This window comes from Hoplias malabaricus, chromosome 15 (assembly GCF_029633855.1).
Source record: "Hoplias malabaricus isolate fHopMal1 chromosome 15, fHopMal1.hap1, whole genome shotgun sequence".
Classification (NCBI taxonomy): Eukaryota; Metazoa; Chordata; class Actinopteri; order Characiformes; family Erythrinidae; genus Hoplias; species Hoplias malabaricus.
The window spans coordinates 30,243,107-30,258,462 of NC_089814.1; positions in this window are offsets into that span (position 1 = coordinate 30,243,107).

Sequence of the window (15,356 nt, forward strand, 5' to 3'; positions counted from 1 at the left end):
TTAATGGATTCTGTGGATCAGTCAAATTTCTTTTCCTGCAGTAGTAAGTGGTTCTTGGCAACATTAAGTGCCGAAAGATACCAGATTCTCCCCGAAGGGCGTTTGGCAATGCACAATTAGGGTCACCTTAATTTAAGCTACATTCTAGCCCCTCAGTTATGCAAAGCAAGACAATATTAAGGGGGATTGATTTCAATAACCTTTGTCTTTATGTAATGTGGGGATTTATTAGTCTGGGTTTTATGATGACAATCAGGCATCAAGAAAATTACCAATCAGTTAAGTGAATATAATCATGCAAGACTTTTGTACAGCACATTAGTCTAATACAGTTTAGAAAAAAGCTATATTGGAAAAAACACTCATGTTTGTGTGAAGGTTTTAGGCTACAGTTTAGTCTACACACCTCTGCTATAATGTTTCATTTGGTATAAAACCTTTCTGAAACTGCATCCTCTGGTGCAGAAAGTGTCTGAACTACTTTCTCACAGCAGGTTTGTTCTGAGGAGTTTTGTCAAAGTCAAGTTGTTCTTTTGCCTGAAGGAGAAAGAGTGCTTTGAGACAGTTGCTTAGTGACGGTAGAGTTAGTAATGGCCAAAAGGTCAGCTGGCAGCTGGAACCAGTAATTGCAGTGCAGTCCCTTTTTAAAACAGTGACTCATTTACATTTTCAATAGAAAGTGAAGAGGAACAAAAAACATTGTATTCTGAAGCAAACATAAAAGAATATCATTATAATGGGAGATCATTTAGTAGAATAAGTAGAGAGGTAATGGCAGAAACAAGGAGGATGGCACATTAAAATACTGTAACCTAGTTAATAGGAAAATACACTGGGTCTAAGCAGGAATGAATGAATGGTGCTGTATTAACACCTACGTACCTGTTATTAACTACTGGATTATTCTGTATAGTTCTTCATTTGTCACACTATGTGCCCTGTTCCTTATGTTTCCCTGGTCTGCCATGTGCTAAAGGAGCACATGGCTCTGTTTTATATTGTTTCCAGTCTCTTCCCTTATCTCCGCCTTAGCCCCCACCTTGTCATCAGTGTTCCCACCTGTGTCTCCTTTGTAATCCTGCTCCTTGTTATGTTCCCAGGTGTACTTTGTCATTGGTCATATGCGTATAAATATATCCCCATGCTCTGGTCTTGTTTGTAGATGTTTGTTTTGTGTTTGCACTCATCAAAGTCAGTCCATGGATGTTTCATCGTTTAGTCCAGCTTGTGATTACGTTCATTATCCACATCCTCGTCCTCCTTCAGCTGTGACACTAGTGAGTAAGAGTCAGCTAATGTTTTCAAATAAAACATCCTCTCATGCCTTAAAATTGGCAGCAGCTCTATACATATTCATTAAGAGATTTATAAATCTATGAGTGTATCATTATGTTGCTTTTCCACTGTGTGGGATCAGCTCGATTTGGTTGCTTTTAGCTGGTCACTTTTCCACTAGCACAGCTCCCCTGCCAAATGGAGCCGGTGGTGTCCGAAAACCCTGTCTCTAACAGGAACCGCAGACATTGGAAACCACAACAACCCCAGTGGTGTTTGGCTTTCTCTGCCCTCGGCTCAAGGAGTGCTTGAACCATTTCAAAACATCTCAGGGTAATGTTACAAGCTGCCATTGTTAGTCAGATAAAAATAAATGTGAATGTTTTACAAGCTACGAATTTTCTGCTGGAGCTGTGCATTTTGTGGTGATTGACAGGTCTCTCCCACAAATCAGCGACCTGTAGGGTTTACACATCACAATATGGCTCGTTTGGAACCCTAACCGAGCAGGGACTGAAAACATACCTGGTTCCAGGATCCAGGCAACAGATTTGGCCAGTGGAAAAGCAAATGAGCCGAGCCGAGTTGAGTTGTGTGTGTTCCATGCAGTGGAAAAGCATCATTAGTCCTGGGAATCTCTACAATCCCCTCTGAACAATCACCTGCAGCTCACAAGAGATTGGGTGCTTGGGTTTACTATGCAAGAACCACTGGCTTTCTGAATATGTCTGTAGAAACACAGCAGAAATATGAGATACATTCACTGTAAAAATGTTCAAGCCTCTTCAACTTAAAAGTTTTGTTAGTTGGCCCAGTTTAAGTTCTGTGAAATGCTGAAAGTTTTTCTAACAACACTGACCATTGGAAAACCAGAAAACAATACGTTCTGTCAAACAAATGTTTTATTTTCTCTAAATTCATCTAGTTTATTTTTTTAAATTGGTTAACATCCTATCTAACTGACAGAAAACAGTTCATTACCCTTTCTGCTCACACTTCTTACACTTCTCCTGTTACTCAAGGGGTACCTCAAGGATCAGTCCTTGGGCCCCTTTTCATTGTATACAGGCTTGGACATATCTTGTGTCATTTTAATCTCAACTTTCACTGCTATGCAGATGACATCCAGATTTATTTTAGTACCAACTCCATTAATAACCCACCTCCTGACCAGTTAGAAACCTGTCTATCAGAAATCAGGAAATGGATGAATTACAACTTTCTCATGTTAAATAGTAACAAGACTGAACTCTTGCTAATCATTTTTTTCTATTGTGGATTTGGACAGTCAAAGAGAGAGCTGAAGAGAATATGAACAGTAAAAATCTACTGGCACAACCTGAGAATGTTTGACTTGTAACCTGAATGTCTGTGTACAAATCCAACTACTCATTTGTTTGGTTAGGTGTAAAGCATATGCACTGATATGTTTGTTTGACACAAACTGCATTAACAGTTAATTAATAGTACTTTCTACAGATTGCTTTGTAAATGAAAACGGCTGATAGTAAATTTAAATGAGCAGAAATGTTGTCATAAAGGCCATGGGACCCACTTTTGTGGAGAGTATGGCTGAACTAACTATAATTTGTATAATTGATTAATCTTTTTTTTTTTAATCATTTAGTTGGTTTATTTGAATGTACAAATTAAATGGAAATATGGCATTAATTAAGGATCAAATGTTCAAAATTATTAGGTCAGGTGAAAGAAAGGGAAAAACGCCCACAAAACAGCAAGAAGAAACTTTGGGAGAAACCAAGACATGGTGCAGCCTCCTGTGGTAATCCTAATATATTATACAGTATTAATAAGAGGCTTTTCAAGGAGTGGCAGCTTCAGTTAGAGCTCAGATGTGGAAAGCAATGTATTTTAAATAAGCCTGGGGATATATCTGTAAAATTGTTTGCCCCTTGATGTTTTAGCCCAAACTTTGCCCGGACTGCGCCCCAATGATTCTGAATGTATGAATTATGCTTTTTATCTATGATCACCAGCCACCTGTATTTGACAGTTGACACAAACATTAAATGGCTTTTAAGCTATACACACACACACACACTGCTAAAATGAGTACAAATCTTAGCCATATAAATACATAGCTTGCTGCTGTCTGGAGTGGTGTATTTTATATTGAAATTGGAGTGTGGTGCAGCCGAAACACTTGTGTGATCAAAACTTTTCTCAAATTGAGAGATGAACCAGGCTAGGAAAGCTCATTAGCCCAAAGCTAAAATACAGTTATGCAATCTCCATTGACAAAATTGTAACAGTAGAAATGTGTCACAACGAAGAGCCCTGAGCATTTCGACAAAACACAAATGTATAGCTTTTCTGTAGAAGCAGTGAAACACTGTCTGAAAAATATCTTCAGTAGTCTGGAGTGTTGTAACGTACATTTGCCATTGAACTCTAGAGCAGCAGAAACACTTTCTCTGGGTGTGATGAATCACACTTCATCAGGTGCCTTTACCTTCCTTTACCTTCACAGCAGGGATATCACGGATGGAGTTTAAGTGGAAACCACTGTAGTCAAACACATAATAAATGGATGGTACCCTTACCCTTTCAGATGTCTTAAAGTAACACTAGGTAGTATTTTTACCTTAAAATGACAGATTTAAAATCATTGTGATTCTTCACTGACCTGTAATATGGAGAATAGAGCCTTTGGCAGCACTGCAGAAACTGTGCTATATAAATTTTAGAGGAGGGTAGAAAACAACCCTATGCCTTCCCTCCATCCCCCTTAATTTCAGGACAGTGCTCTAAAAGTGAATAGAACTCTGCAACTCTAGGGGGAGCCCAGGAGCAAAAATACCCAGTGTTGCCATGTCATGTAAAATAAAACTTATTCAGCTTTTTCTTATATAGCCCTTTTCAGACAGATCTAATTGACATTCAAAGTGCTTTATAAGTGATTTATAAAGCATCAAAATAGGTTTAAAACAAACAAACAAACAAAAAATAATAATATAAAATTTGTATAATTTACTATATTATAATGCACTTTCATGAAAAAGAGCATTACAAAACATGGGAAAGAATTCCATAGATCCTAATGAGAATGCAGATTTCCACTATTTTTATAACCTTTCCATTTATATAAAAAAATAAATAGACTTGCTCTTACTGGCTTTGCCAAATTAAAACGTCCAACACGGAAATTACTTGAATTTGCGGGGTATATATAGGGCTGAGAGGAGGATTCGGGCGTGATCCTACTCCCAAAATTATGTTATTACATAACTTTAATTATGCCACTGATGTAATGATAATACACTTATTATTCAATTAACATAATTTAAAGTGCAACAAAAATGTAAGAATATTCAGTTATTGCAATCGGAATGTAATAAACATTTAAATATACTAAATAAATAAAACATAAATACAATGAAACCACAGTTATCAAACATATTGACATAATAGCTTCAGAATAGAGACCTGAGAAGAACAGAGAACAGAACAGAGAGAGTGATTGAAATATTGGTAACGTTCATTCCTGTGGAAGCAAACAAACCAGTAAACACAATGGGTGATATAAAGATGGAAAATGTCCATATATTATACAGTAAGTTGATAATGTAATTATTGTGACAGGCCTAAATACTGCTTTACATGAATCTATTCTATCCAGGCTGCGGGAGCTGGGCATTGATGGTTCTGCCCTGGATTGGTTAACATCCTATCTAACTGACAGAAAACAGTTCATTACCCTTTCTGGTGACACTTCTTACACTTCTCCTGTTACTCAAGGGGTACCTCAAGGATCAGTCCTTGGGCCCCTTCTTTTCATTGTATACATGCTTCCACTCTGACATATCTTGCGTCATTTTAATCTCAACTTTCATTGCTATGCGGATGACATCCAGATTTATTTTAGTAACAACTCCACTGACCAGTTAGAAACCTGTCTATCAGAAAACAGGAAATGGATGAATTACAACTTTCTCATGTTAAATAGTAACAAGACTGAACTCTTGCTAATCGGTTCCACATCAATTCCCAATCAAAAGTTGGTTCCCTGTCTCTCTCTCTTGATAATTCAAGGGTATCTCCTTCTTCCCCGGTTCATAATCTGGGTGTCATCATCTACTCAACTCTTTCACTTGGTGCCCACATCAGTTCTATAATCAAAACGTCTTATTTTCATCTGGGTAATATCGCCAAAATCAGGCCACCTCTTGCTCAATCTGCTGCTGAAATCCTTATTCATGCCGTCACCTCCACCCATTTAGACCACTGCAGCTCTCTTCTCTTTCACATCAGCTCTTTCTCTGTCCACAGATTTCAGATTGTTCAGAATTCTGCTACTTGCCTTCTCATTCACACTCGCTTTCACAAACACATCACCCCTGTTCTCCAACATCTTCACTGGCTTCCCATAAAGTACTGTATTCAATTCAAATTACTTCTTCTCACTTATAATGCTCTCAATAACCTTGCTCCTTCACACCTGTCTGCTCTTCTCCATCCCTACAAACCCCTGTGCACACTCAGGTCTTCCTCAGCTCAGCTCAGCTGCTCACCATCCCTCCTTCCAACCTTCACAACTACAGTGATCACGCTTTCTCTAGATCTACTCCACAACTCTCTTGCTTATAATACACCTCAAACTTCACCTTTTCATGCTTGTTCTGTTTGTTAATGTTTTGTATGTTTTTGAATTTGTTCTATGTATTGTAGGCATCTTTGAGTTCTTGAAAAGCGCTATATAAATATAATGTATTGTTATTATCATTGTTATGAATAAAAATTAAAAAATCAAAAATATAAATATAAAAAAAATTATAAGAAATAAAATAAATCATGTTTAGGGTCCACATTACATTAGAAGCAGCGTGGATTAACACACACACACACACACACACACACACACACATATATATATATAATGGTTTGAATATTTCAAATGAGACTACCTTTATATTGTTGGCCACTGTTGTTTTTGGAATACAAATGATTCTGACTACAGTTTGTGACTGTACATACAGTGATAGTCATGCACCACTAAATCAAACCAGTGTAAACAATCTTGAAGAGCAATAAAGTGAATGTATCTCCAAGACTTTTTACACTGGTTTGGTTCAGTGAAGTGTGACTATTACTGCACTGTACAGACAGAGGAAAGCTTTCTGAAATGTCCACTTACAAGACAGGCACTTTGGTTTTCTACAAATACATACTGTAATCCATCAGTTATTTTGTATATTTTGTTAACTGCGCTTTCTGCAGTTTCCTTTGGGATCAATAAAATCTTATTTCTAGCTGTTCATCAACAGTTAGACTCAGGACACCCATAAGACCACCAGAGCTCGTATCATTTAAGTCGTAAACCATTGTCACACAATTAGGGTTGTCGTTGGGGGTTACAATGTAGAATTGGAGCCATACTTTGAAGGTTGTTGTCAAAAACTGACCTGTTATGAAAGATTTTGGGGACCCCCTGAATCCAGATGCCCCCAATTTTTAAGCAATAAAAGCAGCCAAGATGCATTTCCAATGTGAAGCAAGAAAGTGAGATCAGAGAGGACATCCTAACCTCTGCAGAGATCAGAGACTTCTCATTACCCGAGGCTAACATCTTCAGAAAAGCATTTTGCCTAATCCGCACAACCCAGTCCACTGACCAACCACCCAAAACCAGCCAGCGGTGTCCTCATAAAACAATGCTCTTTGATAAAAAAGGACCCTTTTGAGAGGATTAAGAGCATCCCAGCAACAGAGAATAAAGGCCCTGCCATTAACAGGTTCCACTCTGATCAGTTTTTACAACATGCCTTTAAAACATTTTTGTACATTGTACAAGTTGATTGCACAGATTGACTTAATGACAGTGGTCACAAAACATCTAGACATACATGCTTTTTTAAACTCTATTGTACTGAAAGTTTTATAGGTTATTGATTACATCATAAGCATTGTCATAGGTTGATGTTGATATTATGCCATAGAAATGTGATTAAGAATATAATTTATAAATGTCATTGTGGTGTGACACACCATTTGCATGTTTAGGAACAGTATCTGACCTTAACAGACAGAAAAGCACACTTAAAAGACACACTTAACAAAGTATATCTCTAAGACAATAAACCCCAAGAATCATATTTAACTTGTGAGATACTGGAGTGTTTTACTCTGTGGTCAACAACTTCATAGAGTTGAATACTGGAGAGATTTGACTCTCTGATCAACAAATTCAGTAGGTAGATCACACATCTAACTCAGCCTCTGCTCACCAGATGGTTCTGCAGAATTCTGGAGGTGGTACACAGCATCATCTGCTATTCCTAGAAGGATTGATTCCTTTCTTCGGTTCCAGTGTTGCTGTGTCTGGATCCAAAGCTAGAGATAAATGGATAGAGTCATGGTTAATCCACTGTTGACAGCCAGTTCAGATCAGAGTGAGATATGATACACATGTATAAATGTTGCAGTGTTTTAAGCTGTCCTGCTGAGTGTTTGAACAATGGAGGAAAGTAGCCAATGTGCTTTGTGCCACACTTAACACAGCTCACAATAAAAAAAAACTGATTACATTCCTGTTTTGTATTCTTTAAATTATATAGCACTCTAAATGATCCCGCCAAGCTCCTCTGCATGATAGCTTTATTTGAGGCTCTGTGCTCTTTCTAGAGTTCCTTTAGCTTGACATGCCCACAGTTAGCCCCCTACTATTCTTTGGTTCCAGCTGGGAACAAATTTTTCTGATTTGCAAACCAATTTATGTTGTTGGAAACATGCCAAAAGGTTTTAAAATAGGTTTGCTACTGGGAACCCAACTGGTTCCACGTTGATGGAAACTGAGGGCTAAAAGTGGACCTGATAAAATGGAGAATGAGTGTAGTATACACATACAGTATTTAAGTAGTGAAGTGGTTAGTGAGTGTATTGGAAAATGCATCGTCATGTCTGGAATTAATCTGTATATAAACCTCAAAACATATACTATCTGAAAACTAACTGTAAGTGTTATTTATTCGACTGAACAGTTGAACATATGAACTCTTTAGTGAAACACCTTTAAGTAGCTACAAGGCTTGTTTACATTTACTTATGCCATTTGCTCACTTAAGTCTTGAATAATTTAAACTTAGTACAAAACACGGACTCTCTCATGCAGCTTGCATCTTTTTGCACTTCTTGTAGATAAAATGCATGTAGATGTGGCTTTTACATGTTATTCAAAGCTGTAGCATGATTCGTTTCGGTTTTCATCCATTCATTCAAAGCATGAGAGCATAAAATCTGTCATTTTGAGTAGTTTTTATGCTGAATTATGTGAGGGGATAATGTAACAAGGAGGTGTCTGGTGGAAGGAGACAGCAGCTTGTTTGCAGACATTGCCATTATCCATTTTTTCGCATGTATGTAAACATCATTTCACAGTGGCACTTTTCTATGCTTAGTAGCTTTATAGAGGACAGGAAGAATGCTCTCATCTTTTTTTGTCAGGCTGTTATATACAGATATTCTGCCTAGTCTGTAAAATAACACTTCTTTCCTGTGGCAAGCCTCAGTGAGTACTTTGCTTGAGCACTGTGACAGATTCAATTTGATTCACTCAATCTTCCAGTCAGACCAGGCCTTAAAAGCATGTAAGTACTGATAAATGTCCATTTCGTGTGGGTGAACAGCATAATTTGACAGACAGTGACTGAGGAACATGTGGCTTGAGAAGCTGACAGTCTTCTTCATGAGGCTGCGACAGCGTTGTGATGCATATATCTGCCATCTGTGTGTGCGACAGAAAGTGAGAGAGAGACTAGCCCGCTGTTCTGCTGTCATGCCAAAGCTGTTGCTTAGCTGGAGGGAGAGATTTAAGGGGTCAGCCATCTTAGTTAAATGAAGCAAGTAAGGTCAAGGCAAAACCATGCATGATTTGGTGGTTTGAAACTGAGAGGGTATTAGGGTCTAGGCATTTTGAAAAAGAAAGAAAAATACCAGAAGCTGTAGAAGTGGATCTAAGCTAATGTAAGGGCAACCCCTAGACATTTCAGACTATATGTAGGCATAGACCTTATGGGTTGGGAACAAAAATTTGGTATTTTTTAAAACCAAAGATTTGTAAAGTTGCAAAGTAGTGTAGGGGTGATGGCGTGCTCATCAACATCATTTATGATTAGCCCATGGATGTATGGTAAATTTATAATTGGATATAAAAAGGCCCCCAAATATGATATTGTATTTAATCATTTTTAAGAATGTGTGACTGTGTGTGTTGCCCTGTGAAGGACTGGCGCCCCCTCCAGGGTGTATTCCAGCCTTGCGCCCAATGATTCCAGGTAGGCTCTGGACCAACCGCGACCCTGAACTGGATAAGCGCTTACAGATAATGAATGGACGGATGGATCATTTTCAATCAAACATATGTATTGCATGAACAAACACACAACACATTAAATGGACAAACTCCAGGTGACTGTCGGTGAGGAGTTTGGTGTGTTCTCCTTGTGTCCACGTGGGTTTCCTCCCACAGTCCAAAGACATACATTGGTAGGTGGGTTGGCGACACAAACTCCATAGGAGTGAGTGTGTGAATGAATGTGAGAGTGTGTGTCGCCCTGTGAAGGACAGGCGCCCCCTCCAGGGTGTGTTCCTGCCTTTTGTTTACCTTGATTCAGGGAAGGCTCCGGATCCATGAACTGTAAGCGGTCACAGACAATTATTACCAACTAAACATAGGGTTCTTGTAACATGCATAGTTTGCATTTGCTATAAATTGTCCTCTAGATTTTAAGAGATGTAAGGGACATGTCTTACTTTTCTGCACATTTATAGAATTCCATTAGACATTTGTGAAAAAAATGATTTAACAATACAATTACTGTAAATTAAATAATTTTCTTTAATTTTAGCAGAGAATAATTTGATCATATGAAATGTAAACTTGCATATTTATCTGGGGAAAAATGTCTAAGAGCGGAGCAGTAATGTTAAACCAAACTACATGCATTCATTAACAGGAAAAGAAATAATAATAATAAAAAAGCCACATATTATTTGGTTGATTTTATAAATGTATTTATTTGTTGTAGGAAATGTTTCGGTACCTGAGAAATTCCAATGTGCCATTGGTTTATATAACAGCAGTTATATGGTTTAGTTACAGCGCACTGAGTTACATGATGAGTTCATAGGTAGACACACTCTTAGTTCACTGGCACTGCACCAGCAGTCATCCACTATTTAATTACAGTCAAATTTGTAACCAGCATTATTCTGACCTCTATTGGCCTGGATGTATATAACATACTGAATAAATTTATTTTAAACATGGCTGCTCTCATGTACAGGACCTGCTCCATGTTGAATAAACTGGTTCATTATTGTTGTACTTTATAGAAAAACAAAATACATATATTAAAAAATATTTTTCATAAATACTGATTTGTAGCTATTGGTGCTAAAAATGACAGATTGCTCCTTTAATGAAAGGTCGTAAATAAGCACCCTTGAAAGTACAGCATGAGAAGAAGGTTAATACTGCAGTGAAAATGTACTAGTTCTGTGTGCAACACTGGAGTATACACCTTTCAGAATAATAAGCATAGACAAAGTGCATTAATTTAAAGCACACACTGTAAGACCCTAACTGTGGTTTAGATGTACTAGACCTCTTGTGAATATAAGTCTTTATCTATTTCCTCAGATTTTCAGGTTTTAGCAAAGCATTGCACTGGGAAAAAAATCTGGAGGAGATGTTGCCTTTTTGACCAAAATGTCAACTTGGGGTCAAGATTAGCTCAGTGATGTGTAAGAATGCGTCACTGCCAGTGAACACACCCCAGGGAATGCTGTAAGCAAAGATGCACTTATTTGCAACACTTAACAGGTGACACTGGCATAGATAAGAAGGGACATGTAAAGATTTACTTCTGTTCTCACTCTCTTATGCTGGTATTAGCTTCACAGCCCTCCCATGTCACTTTCCCATTTCTCTTTTAATGGTGTTCTCTCTCTTTCTGTCTCTCTCCTTCTCCTCACAGCTGCTACAGTGTAAATTGCTACTTTCAAAGCCTTCATACACACAAGCTGATTTTTCACCTGAGTTCCCTGGCAGTTATCCTTTGAAATAGGTACAGTCTGAGAAAATTACTGAAGCATTTAACCTCCAGAAGATTTGTGACAATATACAATGTTGATAAGACACAGCTAGTCCTTAATACATAATTTCATTATTTATTAATTGTAATCGCAACCATAACTGTGCACTGTAGTTTGTTGTTTAACAGTAGGCTATGACTGCTAGCCAACATAAGTTGTTTAACTTGAACTTGATCTTTTTTAAATAGTGCAACTAATTTCTGAAAATCTTCTGAAAATAAATTTTTAAAGGTGCATAAACAATAATAATAAAAAATAAATGAAGACATAGTGGCTAGTCAACTATGGTCAAAATAGCATTTTCATAACTATTTTCTTGGAAAATGCCACCTCACCAGCCCCTCGACGGGAGCCTTCCTGTCCCAGGCTATGCCTCGCCACACCGTCCATGAATATCAGGAACAGAAGTGGAGACAAGGCACAGCCCTGATAGAGTCCAATGCCCACATTGAACAAACTGCAGAGGATGCGAACACAACTCAACTCTGAGAGTAAAAGGACTGTACGGCTCACCGGAGTGACCTTGGCCCCCCATACTCACAAAGCACCTCCAACAGAACCTCTTGGGGAATACGGTCATACGCCTTCTCCAAATCCACAAAGCATGTGTAGAATGGAGTAGCAAATGCCCATGCCCGCTCAATCATCTGTGAAAAAGTTAAGAGTTGGTCCATAGTTCCACGGCTAGGATGAAATCCACATTGTTCCTCCAAAACCCTAGGTTCGGCTATCGGATGGATTCTCCTTACCAGCACCTTGGTATAGACTTTCCCAAGTAGGCTGAGAAGTGTGATGCCATGATAATTGACACACTTTCTCTGGTCCCCTTTTTAAAAAATTGGAACCACCACACCTGTTTGCCAATCCAAAGGCACTGTTCCAGAGGTCCATGCAATATTGTAGTCATCTAAGACAGCCCCACAGTACTGAGTGCCTTCAGTAACTCGGGCAAATCTCATCCACTCCTTGGGCTTTGCCACTGAAAGATTTTTCACCACCTCATTGACTTCAGCCAAGGAAATGGAATCTGACACCCCAGACACTTTTGGGTCTACCTCCTGCACAGGAGACATGTCTGTGGTTTAGGAGTTCCTCAGAATGCTCCTTCCAAGTTTCACCATCCTTACTGAGCACAGCTTGGACAGTGCCCCCGCTCCCCCTCCTGAGCTGTCGGAGTATTTTTCCAGAACCTCTTGGAGGCCGCCCGGAAGACATTCTCCATGGCCTCTCCAAACTCCTCTCATGATCTGAATTTTGCTTCTGCAAATGCCACAGCTGCAACCTTTTTCGCCTGCCGGTTTCCATCTGCGGAATTGGGAGTTCCCTGAACCAGACAAGCTCAAAAAGCCACTTGACAGCTTCCCTCACCCTTGGTGTCCACCAGTGGGTTCTTGGGTTGCCACCATAACAGGCACAGACAAGCTTTTGACCACTGCTATATGCAGCCGCTTCCACAATGGAAGTCTCCATGCCAGGCTCCCCTACCTCCTCTGGAACATGTGAGAAGTTCTCTCTGAGGTGAGAGTTGAAATCCATCCATACAGAGTCCTCTGCCAGCTTTTTCCAGCACACCCTCACTATATGTTTGGGCCTACCATGTCTGTCCAGCAGCTTTCCCCGCCATCGGATTCAACTCGCCACCAGATGGTGATCAGTTGACAGCTCAGCCCCTTTCTTTACCCGAGTGTCCAAAACATATGGCCTCAGATCAAAAGACACAACCACAAGGTCGATCATTATCCTTTGGCCCAAGGTGCTCAGGTACCAAGTACACTTATGAGCCACCTTGTGTTCGAACATGGTGTTCGTTATGGATGAACCATGGCTAGCACAGAAGTCCAATAACATCAAACTCCTCTCCAGGTTTCCCAGTCATTGCCAACATGAGCATTGAAGTCCTACAGCAAAACAATAGTATCATTGCATGGAATCCTCTCTAGAACTCCACTCACTACCTCTAACAAGGCTGAATATTCAGAGCTGCTGTTTGGTGCACATGCACATACAACCGTCAAAATTTTCCTCTCTGCAAGCCGGGGCCACATTGAGGCGACCCTCTCGTTTACCGGGACAAACTCCAACCCTACAGCCTTCAGCCGGGGACTTGTGAGTATCCCCACACCCATCCTGCGCCTGTACACGCTGGCTGCCCAGCCACCAGGCGCTTGCCATTGGATACTGCCCCCCAGCCTGGCTCGAGGGGTCGGTCCCGGTAACCCTATCCCGGGCTGGGTACATTTTAGTCATGAATGTTGTAGTCATAGGGATGCCTCTTGGATCAAGTTTGTCTGGATCTCCAAACGTGTTCGCCATGGGAGACCCTACTGGGAGCTAACAGCTCCTGACGACATAGCTCTGGAAGTCTTTAGACACACCAAGCCCTTCCACTACAACAAGGCCCCTAACCAGGAAGGGATCTAAAACATGTATATCCAAAATAGCAATTTTTCAAAAAGAAAAAGAAGAAGTCAATAAAAAAAGATTGCTGTAATCAAATGATGTAGTAAACTAAAAATCCACAAAACTGAATATACACGTGTTTCTTCGGAGAGTGACAATATGTTTTACTGTTCATTCATGAAAGAAAGGTACATGCAGGGCCTTGTGTTGTAAATTATACTTCTATTTGCAGATTTATTGCTATTAAACCATTACTGATATTACATATAAAAACTCATAAGACACTTGCAGGTTTGTGGTTTGTTTTGGAAAGTAAAAAAATTGGCTATATTTGTACTGTTGACATTGTGACCTCTAGTTTCTATCACCACTGCAATAAAGAATTCTGAATTAATAATTTCTCAACAGTGAATCTACATCACTATACATGCTTTTACATTTTACATTTTATTCATTTTTTTCAGTGAATTTTCAGCCTCCTAGTCATAATTAAAGGAAATGTCTATGGTTGTGGGGAACTGCTGGTCTATGGTTTGTTTACGTTCAGAAGCTTTTAAGGTGGAACCATATTTTTGAAGAAAAAAAAGAAACACGACTATACATGGCTCAGTTTTATTTTTTTCTTCTCCTCTAAGTTTTTTCACTGTTTGTATTATCACAGAGACTCATTTGTAACTTGAGTTGCACTTTTGGACTGTGTTTACTTTCATTCAATTAGCGCTGTTCCGAATTTGGCACCAGTTCCACCTTAACTAATAACTGCAGCAAAATAAGTCAATATTACTCATTTATGGAGCAGGAATAAAGCAATATACTTATCTTTTTCATGCACCTCTACATTTGGAAGTACGTATTAAAACCTCCAGAGAAAGCCTAGCATATAGGAACAAGACCCTTTGTTTTTTTCTTTTACCCTTTACTGACACTTGGTCTTCGTAAACAAATTAATTTGCAAAAGTGATTTTTATAAAAAAAAACTTGAATATTGCTTTAATATACTGCTTTTAACTGGAGTGTTCTTTATTAATTACTAAGAATCATAAAGTCATTTTTGTTGCGTCTAGACTTCAGCACCAGAAGGAGAGAGATATAAAAAGCCTTAGGTGTGAGTGTGTGTCACTGAAGTGAGATGCAGCTGTAGAACATTTTCAGGGTGAAAGGAAGAGGTGAGAATCCATACTTTCTCATGGGAATGAAATTTATCTTCCGACTAGAACTAGATTTATCTTCAGAACGATGTTTCTATATGCAGTTAATTAATGCTACATTAATTTATGCACTGTCTGGCATGTTTATAGCTATAAATTCCATTGTTTCCATCTGTTTAAACAGAAATGCTTGACTGATGATACAAAGCCTGATGACCTTGATGTCCTAAAATAACATTTTATCCAGTAGCCTATACTGTACAAGAGAATGCAGTGTAGTTGTCTGTAGGTCTTTTGCTTAAACAGTATAGGATCTTAATCAGTTTCAGTTTGTTTTTTTAGACCATCTTTTCATTTGATTTGTTTTAGATCTCCTTGAACACAAACCCTCACACTTACTCACATCTTACAAAGTACACC